Consider the following 10969-nt stretch of genomic DNA (forward strand, 5'->3'; position numbering starts at 1 on the left):
GAGATCAGAACCATAACGTAAGCCAACAAAGTATAGTCTTATTCAGACAACACTTTGGCATTCGTTAGTTGGTTCCCAGATCGATCAGACAGAATATCATATAATTGATTATTTATTAGAACACCAACGTATAGAGAGAAGAACAAAAGAAATGAACATGGAAGAATGAAGTCCTAGGCTCCTATTTATAGGTAAGGTAGATTCCTTTCTTAGCTAGGAAGTTTTCTTACTTATTTAAGTTTCCTTAACCGCTAAGTTTTCTTAACTGCTAAGTTTACTTAACCATTAAGTTTACTTAACCACTAAGTTTACTTAACCACTAAGTTTACTTAACCATTAAGTATTTTGGTTTAGCAGCCCCCTTGTTATGAGTTCTAATTTCTAGATACAATGAATCTCGTATTAGTGTATTAACTCAATTCAACTTTAACGATAATCACGAGATCAAAAACCACAATGAATGACAAAGTATAGCTATATACAGGCAGCAGTTAAACATCCGCTGGATCGGTTTCAATCAATCGGATAAAGTATCGTACCAGTGTTTCGAGTTAGCATGCTGATTACGAGTAGAGGTTTATAACTCGAGTATAATAGCAGCAAATCAAAGTGAAAGAAAAGAATAGTTTTGAGCAAAGTTGAATGCTCAGTGAACGTCCCTTATATAACAGATTTTGGAGCTCGTCGCGTCGCGCGACCGAATTTGTGCTAAGCCTCCGCGTAGCTCGAAGGGCCTAGGCTAGGGCATAGGTGTCATGAGTTACCACGTAGGCATGCCACGTGGCTACCATGTGGTGCCATGTGTCAACAGGAGATCAAAGGGCCGTTGCGTCGCGCAACCGCATACCGTTTCTACCATCGCGTTGTGCGATGTAACCTAAGTCAGGGTTTCTTCATTTTTCGTGCCGGTTCTCGTCGTGCGCGTTTGGGGTTTCGATTATGAATTGTCATCGGGAATATTTTTGAGAGTTGTTACATCATCCCCACCTTGTTTTAAATATCGTCCTCGAGATTTACTGAAACAAGTATGGTTATCTCCATCTTATCTTCAATTCTAATTCCCAAGTACATTCTTTTCCTCAATTTAAATCCTACTTCACCTTGACCAGAACTAATCTCGTATGCTTTGGGATTCTCATCTTTGATCTATGAAGGTTTTTCAATGAACATAGATTTTCATTTATCTCTCAAAATCTTGAAGAGATACTACTAAAGATTTATCAGCTCAGTATTTCCTTAAATTACATACATGAATATATCATGTATACATGCCATTTCTTCTGGTAATTTTTAGCTGATAGGCTACTGTTCCAATTCGTTGAATAGTCCAACAAACCTTAGACTTGATTTTTCTTTCTTGTTGAATGAGACTATTCTTTTTTCACGGGGAGACTTATTGTATCATTCTTTTTCTGATTTGAAATTCTAATGGTTTGCCGATCTCATGGCTTGTTATTCGAGCTAGATCGAGCCGAGCCGAGCCAACTCAAATTTTAATCAAGTCGAGTTCGAGCCTCAAATCTAAGCTCGATTTGAAATTCGAGCTCGAGCCGAGCCAGCTCGAATTGAGTTCGAGCCGAGCTCGAGCTGGGTCGAGCTTGGCTTGGCTCGGCTCGTTTACAGCCCTACTTTTCTCATATTTCTGTTTAACATATTGGATGGTACTATCATCCATAAAGTGCTCTAAATGGGGCAACATTAGTACTTGTGTGACACCTGTGTCACTGTGACCATCAAACAATACCAAACCAATGAAATATTGTGTTTCATACTTGGGATTTGTATAATTATGTGTATCGTTTGCACATATCAATTCTTGTTCGATTTCGGGCTCTAAATCGCTTTCTGGAAGGTTATACGCGCACGGATGCGTAAATATAACCAGTTTAATGCAACAAACACTCTGGAATAGTGACATAGGCTTAACATACCTTAAATAACCTTTACATAACTTAGAAATAAGTTTTGGATGGTTTGGTATGCCGAAATCAAGTTTATTCGCTTACAGGGACTAAATTCGACAAACTGCGAAAGTATGCTGATTTGTACTGTAACGAACAATCTGGAACTTTATCATAAGTTAAACATACCCTAAATATCCTCTACATATCTTAGAAATAGGCTTTGATGGGTTCGGTATGCTAAAATGAACTTTTGGTCATTCAGGGACTAAAAGCGTCAAAAAGTGCGTAAGTTTGCATTTTCGCGCATATCTTACGTTCTGAATATATCCGGACACCGACAAATTTATGTAATCATTAAAATATTTTATTTTAGTGATTGGCATGATAAAATTTCATTCGTCGCTTAATTTGGATCGTTTTTGCGTTCGTTATGACTTCCGTCGTAATTAACCGAATAACGCAACCGTACGACCAAACGAGCCGACATCCGAGATATTTTTGAGCACATTTTAAGTTCCCTATACTTTAGCTTCATTTTAGAGCTTTGAAATGGGGTTAACGGGGCTTAAACGTGTCAAAAATGCATCGAAAACCAAGTTTGGGGCTTTAGGGGCTAAATCTGTCATTTTTGAAAGTTGCTGGTCTGCAGGTCCCTTACGGTCCGTATGGACCTTTGATTATGGTCCGTAAGCAGTGCCCAGCACATCAGAATTGCAGAAACATTGAATCTGGCCTTTCCCACCTATTCCCATGGTTTTTAACCCCTGATTTGCACTCTATGGGCTGGTTTGTGTGATGAACAAGTCCCCCAATCATTCCCCAACAAGTGTATGGCCAAGATCTTTCCCTCCTTACCAAGAAATGATCTTAACGGTTTTGCGAAAACTATATAAGGCCATGTCCCTCATTCATTTTCTGCACATTTGGTCTGAGATTTCTCTTAGTGGTTGTGATTATTCACTACCTACCTAAGAATACTTGGAACCAAATCTATTTGGACCCTTTGTAAGTCCTCTTTCGTTCTTTTATCGCTTTCTAGCTTAAAAGTCAAACTTTGTTTGACTTTCTGCATTGACCAGTCTATGGACAATGAGAAGTTCGTTTGAACTTCACAACGTGAGCATAATCACGATGGTTATAGTCCCTAGTGACTATACCTACTGATTACCATGTTGTTTAGGTGTAGTGACGAGTCGTAGTTTCGGCCAAAATGCGTGTTTATGCGTATTTTGTAACCAAACTACTCTTAGGTATCAAAACCGTTTGTTTTGATATCCAACTTGTTTTCAAACTTTGTTAAACATGTTTTAAACATGTTTAGCTCGTCACTTTTAGATTTAGTGCTTATGTAGGGTCGTAAGGTAAGAGATCTAAACAATCGCTTATACTTTCGAACCTGACCCATTTGGTCGATCATTAGGATCCGACCAAGCATGTTTAGTGACCATAGTTGCATAGGGAATAACCTTCCGAGGTTATACCTTATGGTCACCTAGTTTAAGTAGTTGTATGATAGGTAGCTTATATACCTTAGGCAAATTACCAAATGACCAAGCGTTAAAGTAGCGTAAGCTACCTAAACGGGTCGTGATGGGTCGTAAGCACTTAGGATAGGTTTCATTTTAGTATGTAGGCCTTGTTAAACCATATCATATGAGTTCCCATGTTCATTTGGTTCACGAGACCTCATACTATCCGATCTCCCAATTTAGGTCCGGTTTATTTATGTAGTTATCAAAATTAGGTGTCGTTTGATTCCGTGCTCCCTCTAGCTTGCTTGTGTCACACCCCCAAAATCCACCCACGGAGTACCACCGCTTGGGAGCGTGACTGACCAGGATCAAGCCACCGATCATATAGAACAACGTAAATAGTAAAAGTAAATGTAATTTAACCAAACCAATCCATACGAAAGTTGTTCAAAACATAAGTATAAATTCAACGTTTAGCGGAAGCATATGAGTAAAAGCCCAACATAAGTAAAGTATGAAATGTCAAATGTTTAATCAAAGCATTCACGATCCTTGTCCACAATGACCGCGCCTCCCAGTGCAAGCTCCATGAATACCTAACGACCTGCAAGGCATGTAACAGAGGGTCAACAACTAGTTGAGCGAGTTCACAGTAAGTAAGTTCGTAATAGTAAGCTTGTTTCGTAACATGTGGCTCTACTAGGCTGATAGTATGTTCTATTAGTGGGGGCTTCCCATAGTTGCATATACACTAGACTATTTGTAACCATAAGTGTTCTTCTTAACCCGAGAACAGTAGTACGTACATGGTTCACGTAGGTTTTACGTAAGTGTCCTTCTCAACCCGAGGACAGTGGTACGCGGGGGTTTACGTAGGTTTTACGTAAGTGCCTGTCACAACCCGAGGCAGTAGTGAGTATAAGTTTACGTAGGTTTTACGTCAGTGTCCTTCGCAACCTGAGGACAGTGATGAGTACAAGTATACGTAGGTTTTACGTATGTATCCTTTGCATCCGAGGACGATGGTAGATAGTCTAGTAACAGTGTAAGTACAATCCCATTCCTTCAATCCCATTCCCAACCCCGGGAATCCCATGCCTTGGTAAGAGTGTGAACTCACCTTGGTTTGCTCAGTTTGTTATTGCTTCTAGTGTTAATTAATGGTTAGGTCCATTACACATGACCTAAGGTACATTGCACATAAACTCAATGTAAGTGTTTACGTTCAAGTAAGGTTTACAATTCCTTGGTGTCCAAACAACTGTGTTCCGTGTGATAATTGTTTACAGATTGATATGACATAGATTGCACATACATACAGTAACATACAGTAACATACAAGTAACATACAGTGACATACAGGGTGTTGAACTTAGCATTATAAGTAAACTCGGATCATGTATTAATCATAAAACTCAGACCATGTATCACATATAAAATTCGGACTATATAGCACCAAACAAACTCGGACCATACATCACTTGTAAAATTCGGACAAACCATTACCAACAAAATTCGGACAAATCATTACTAACAAAATTCGGACAAATCACTACTAACAAAATTCGGACAAGTCATTACTTATAGAACTCGGACCATTCATGCTTATAAAACTCGGACCATTTATGCTTATGAAACTCGGACCATTCATGCTTATGAAACTCGGACCATTCATGCTTATGAACTCGGATCCAAATAGTCCTTCAAAAATTCGGACCAACATTACCCCCTTAAACTCGGGCCAACATCAACTCTTAAAAGTCGGACCATGCATCTCAATAAAATTCGGACCATACATACATCATAAAAACTCGGATTTTTGTGACCTCACAAAACCCTGGCACAAATCTTCGGACTAACAACATGCGTGACTTCCAAAACCATCTTACAGTTTTCAATGGAACAGTTACGTTTACGATCAAAACCCTACTTATCATTCTTTGGCAAATGCTGTAACTAATCAACAATCAATCAATTCTAACATATCAGGCATCCAATTGTCAGGCATTTGATTACACAACTACCCTCAAACTATTGCAAAAACAATCAAGTTTTTCAATAAACACAGAGTCATTGTTTGTAGAATTAGGCTTTTGCATGAATCACATAATCAAGGATTAACAACAAATAATCATTAAACGTTTACCTTAGATTGATTCTAGATGAAGAGAGAGATCAAAAGTGATGATTGAGAGCTTGTGCCACCAAGAATGATGAAGAAGATGATTGTAGGAGATGATTGGAGAGAAATATTGAGAGTATGTATGATGATTTGTGAGAGAGGTTAGGGTTAAGAGTTATTAAGATTTCACTAGTATCATCTTTTACATAAAACACACACATCACAATATAATTTACAATCAAGGCACAAAGTTCTCATGTAAGTCAAATAATGCATAAAGTAATGTATAGTTCCATGCAATGCTAAAGATTGTGAGACTAACTTAATTGTGTTAAGTTAAAACATTAACCTGAAGTTACGAGTTGTCACTGCTTGGTAGTTGTTCAAGACTCCTAAGCACTCTCAAGTGAGTACATAGTCCCCTCTTTTACTGTTTTCAACTGTTTTGGGGTGAAGCATGTGTACCTATCTGTTATTTTCATGATTTCAAAGTATAATTGATTATACATGTTAATACTCATCTTTTGACAAACTGAATGATCATTCATGGTTTAAACACTGTTTTTTCAAAGTTTATAAAATGAATTGTTGGAATAGTACTTATTTCTGTTCACCAGACCGGTTGGTAGTATGATATAGCGCTATAGGATTTGACACCCCATTCCTGTTGTCATGGAATGTCTGAAACCAATTTGTTTCTCCATCCAAATAGGAATTGCCTTTGTGGTATTTCTATAGTCTCAAAGGTGTATTTTGATGGACTAGGTCTGAATGAATTCTTAAATCACATTATTTTTGTCTATTAAGTTATACTCCCAAAAGTATAGTTTGATGTGCTCTTATATGTGATATTGTACAAAACCAACATATATTTTGTAAAACCCAAAGCATATTTTGATATGTTATTTATAAAACCCAAAACATAGTTTAATATGTTATTTGTAAAACCCAAAGCATATTTTGATATGTTATTTATGAAACCAAAACATAGTTTAATATGTTATTTATAAATCCGAAGTATACTTTTGATATACTACTGAAAGCTATTATTTTAACAACTAAAGTATATTTAATGTACTATCTGTTTAACGATTTTGGAACTGAAATATTTTAATATATTACTTATTCGACTTTCTTAAAACCAAAGTATATTTTTATATATACTATAAACCTTTCTATCAAAATATTGTTTTATAAACAATATACTTTATACAAAGTCTTTTTATTTAATTACTTACGTATTATTATTATTATTTTATATCAACTGATTTCTTATAAATTTTAGTATGATTTATAAAAGAAAACCTTTTACAAGGATCATGACTACTTTTATTAAACATTTCTTTTCAAACTTATAAGTCATGAATCCTAAATCAAATAAAACCTATGTATCTCACAGGCATTTTTATGCTGACGTACCTATTTTTACACATGTTTCAGGTGCTGCTATGTGATGATTGTTGATACATGCTACACTTAGGATGGACTCGTGCCTTAGTGGCTTTAAAAATTGAAAGATAATATTTGTATTTATCTGGTTTGTAATAGAACAAAGAGTTCAATGATTCAATAAAACGAAATTATTTATTCCATGGTTGTGAAACAATGATTCTGTTACAACACTCCCCGACGTTTCCGCCACGTTTTGTTGTTTTACGTGGTTGGGGTGTGACAACTTGCATGATAACTGTTTGGAGAATTCTTATGAGTGGCATGTGATCATCCTACTTTTACCAATACCTATCATACATGCACTTAACGTGTCTTCCTATGTTTGTATTGTTCCTTCACCCTGCTCATAATAAGTTGTACTTAGATTTAGTTGAGTTTTCATGGCTTTTTGAAAACTTTCCTAGAAATGAGAAGTGAAACGACTATCTCTATCAGACACAATGGACAACAGAATTCCATGTAATGGAACTATCTCATCTACATATAGCTTATCTAATCTTTCCATACTAAAGGTTTCCTTCATTGGTAGGAATTGAGCTGACTTAGTTAGTCGATCCACAATCATCCAGATTGTGTCGTTACGATTTATTGTTTTGGGAATTTTGGTAACAAAATCCAGTGTCATCTATCCCATTTCCATACTGGCATTTCTAATCGTTGAAGTAAACCTAAGGGTTTCTAATGTTCAGCTTTAACTTGCTAACAAATTAAATACTTAGAGACATTACTTGCTACATCCTTTTACATTCCTATCTATCAGTATTTCTTATTCAAACCTTGATACCTTTTATCACTTCCACAATGCATCATATACTTAGTTTTATAAGATTCTTCGAGAATCCTTTCTCATAGGTTTCCTTGAATAGGTACCCAAATTCTTTTTTTATGGAATCTCCAAATTCCATTAGTTCCTTTTTCTAATTCTTTCATTATTCCTTTTTAATCTTTCAGCATCATCCTTGATTGCTGTTTCATGGGTACTTTTTAATTATTCCATCGGATATCTACAATTTTAATCTATGAGCATGTGTGACACTTCGGGTCTTTTTCTCACGCGTCTGATTTGCTAAACTTAGATTTTAGTGTTTTCAAATCTTTTGAGAATTGATGAAATACATGTTATGTGAGCTTGAAATTTTTCTTTATAAATACAATATATGGTAGTGTATATAATTGAGTTTTTTTTATGTGTTAAATGTTGAAGTTAATTATAATACAAATTACACTTCCTATTCTCCCACCTTTGGGCTGCGAATTCGGATTATACACCTCTGTCTCTGTTGTGGCCCAACTTAAGCCCAACACACCCCTCATACAATCCTACAAAGCTCACACACTCAAACCTCAGTATATGAAAAAGGGCATGCGATCCATTCTCAGAGGTATACAACCAAACCTCAGCCAATAACAAGGTATTATTGGCAGCAAAATTTTAGGGCTCCAATCCCCAAATCATTCCACTGCCCACACTCTCTCTCTAACATCCTTCTTCAAAACCTGCAACAAATATCATCTCCTTCCCTTTTTATAAACCTCCTCCTTCTTCCATTAAACCTGCAACACAAACAAAATCATACCTCAGCCGACCAATCTCCGATGACCTCAGCTCCTCTCCGATACCACTCGCACACCGGAAAAATTACAGCAACCGTTTGAAGCTCCGAGGATCTCGCTCCGTTTAGTCTGCATCGCACGATTACTTTTTTCATCTGATCATCTTCCCCACTTCCCAGGTAGGTGTTATTCATAGTTATCTATGTGTGTTCGTTAGCTGTTTAAACGTGTTCATTAGAGATTGCTCACTGCTATATGTTCCTCCTTGATGAGTGAGTGAGTGAGTTTGTGTCGTATTTAAAGTGAGCATGTGATAGTATGATACCATGTTGGTGATGAAATGATATTCGAATTTGCTCTGTGCATATAAATGATTTTGTTCATGTTTTATTAATGATAAAACCATGTGATAGTAGGATGCTGGTTCTTTGAATGTTTAGAAATTAAGGCATGATGTTATTTTATGCAATCGAGGATGATTTATAGGTCTTGGTAATGATATTAGCTGATTGTTTCAAGAAACTAACAAGAATTTTAGGCAAACATTTAAAAAGAATTTGGGTTTTTGAAAGCTTGGTTCTGTGTTAATGGTGGGTACAATCACATGTGCGCATGGTACAACTTCAATGTGGCATGAATTGAAAATTTGTATCTTATGTGAGTTTTGTCGTATTTGGTTTGATTTAGAAAATAAAAGGAATGTGGGATGTTAACATCTGACCACACATTAAATAGTTGGGCCTCACCACTACATTTCGCACACTTTTTGATTTGGTCGTACAATGGTCTCAAACGTACACTGAATTTGGAACATGCACATGCACCCCATTACACTTTAAATTCAGTCGCACAGTTTTGTTCCAAACGCACACTAGATTTTTTGAACATGCATGACACTACTGGATCGGTTTTGTTTGGGCTGCATATATCCCGTTTGGGCCGCACATGGGTGGCTTGGCCACACACCCGATTCTAGCCACCACTTGATTCGCACACTTTATTTGTAGTCGCACAAATAATGTGAACCGTACACTAACCTTATTTTGTTTGGCGTCACCCGTCTTGGACTATCTATGCACAGTGAGCCACACATTTGGAGAACCCATGTGTTCAAGGAAATTAGTCGCACAATAAAAGATTAGATCATGTTCTTGTATATTTCAATCGCACACTTCATGAACCTACTATGTATAAGCACTTAGAAACCTACTTGATTTCAATACATGTGCAACATACGTGATCTATTTGTATACATGATTACTTGACTTAATAATGTGTATGAAATGTTGGTGCATATGTCTGTCGACTTCGTCTTGTATCGAGTCTTGTAATAGAATAGATAGACCAGAAAGCACGAACTGCCAGAAAGCATGAAACAGCAGTTTCGTAAGGACTAAGCATGAAACAACAGTTTCGTAGGGACTGGCATTCCTATAAATAAAGGTGTTGGGTCATTCATTTGTAACTTTGCAATTCCCGTAGCGAAGCTCTGCTGAAGTGTCGGATCGATCTGTAACTTTGTCAAATCAATACAAACGATAATTAAACTACTTCTACATGCAAATCAAGCTGATTCAACATCAAAACGTTTGTTTCCGCCTCTCGTTTTGATCAAAAACACTTCTGATCGACTCATTTGATCGATTCAACGATCCTATAAGTGGTATCAGAGCTCAGGATGAGTTAAATAAGTTGAATCAGTGTTTTGAATGGTTTAGAACTCTCTACTTCTACTCTTTCTTGGATTTTTGGACGAATTTACGGACAAAATGGACTGAATTTTGGATATAACGTGTAAAACACCATTTTAAACAATCCTACAAAGTTACAGACCTAAATTCGAACTAAAACTGATCAAAAAGTGTCAAAAACATCAGATCGTGTGAAAATGTTGCTCAGTTCGTTTGAATTGTGCCAGGTCGTTTGAAAAGCTGTCAAATCGTTCGAAATTTTTATCCAGCTCGCACGAGTTGGATCAGATCGCTTGAAAATTTCAAAGTGTTTAACCAGTTCGCACGTATTAAGGTCCCGATCGTGTGAAATTGATTCAGTTCGCATGAATTGAAAACTTGTTACTCACTTCGCACGAGTTGGATCATACAGTTCGTTTGAACAGTTCAGGTCATTTGAAACACATCATTTCGCTTGAAAGTCAATTCGTTTGAAAGTCCAAATCGTTTGGAAGTACCAGTCCGCTTGAAATTGAAATTTATCAAAACTTAAAATTTTTCTGAAAAATCTTTCAAAGTATAAAATGGATAACCAAGAATTTTACAACGCATTCTTCGGAAGTGGTATGCCTGTTCAATCTCCGGCAAGTATAGCGCAGAATATGAATTTGGAGAACGAACTAGGAATGATGCAAAAACCACCGAAATTGCTCAATATTGAAGATTATTTAGGGTGGCAAGATAGATTTCGCACTTGGGTTCAGGCAAATCATCATGAATGTTGGATGAAAATTG

The sequence above is a fragment of the Helianthus annuus genome, chromosome 2 (assembly GCF_002127325.2).
Source record: "Helianthus annuus cultivar XRQ/B chromosome 2, HanXRQr2.0-SUNRISE, whole genome shotgun sequence".
In the NCBI taxonomy this organism is placed as follows: domain Eukaryota; kingdom Viridiplantae; phylum Streptophyta; class Magnoliopsida; order Asterales; family Asteraceae; genus Helianthus; species Helianthus annuus.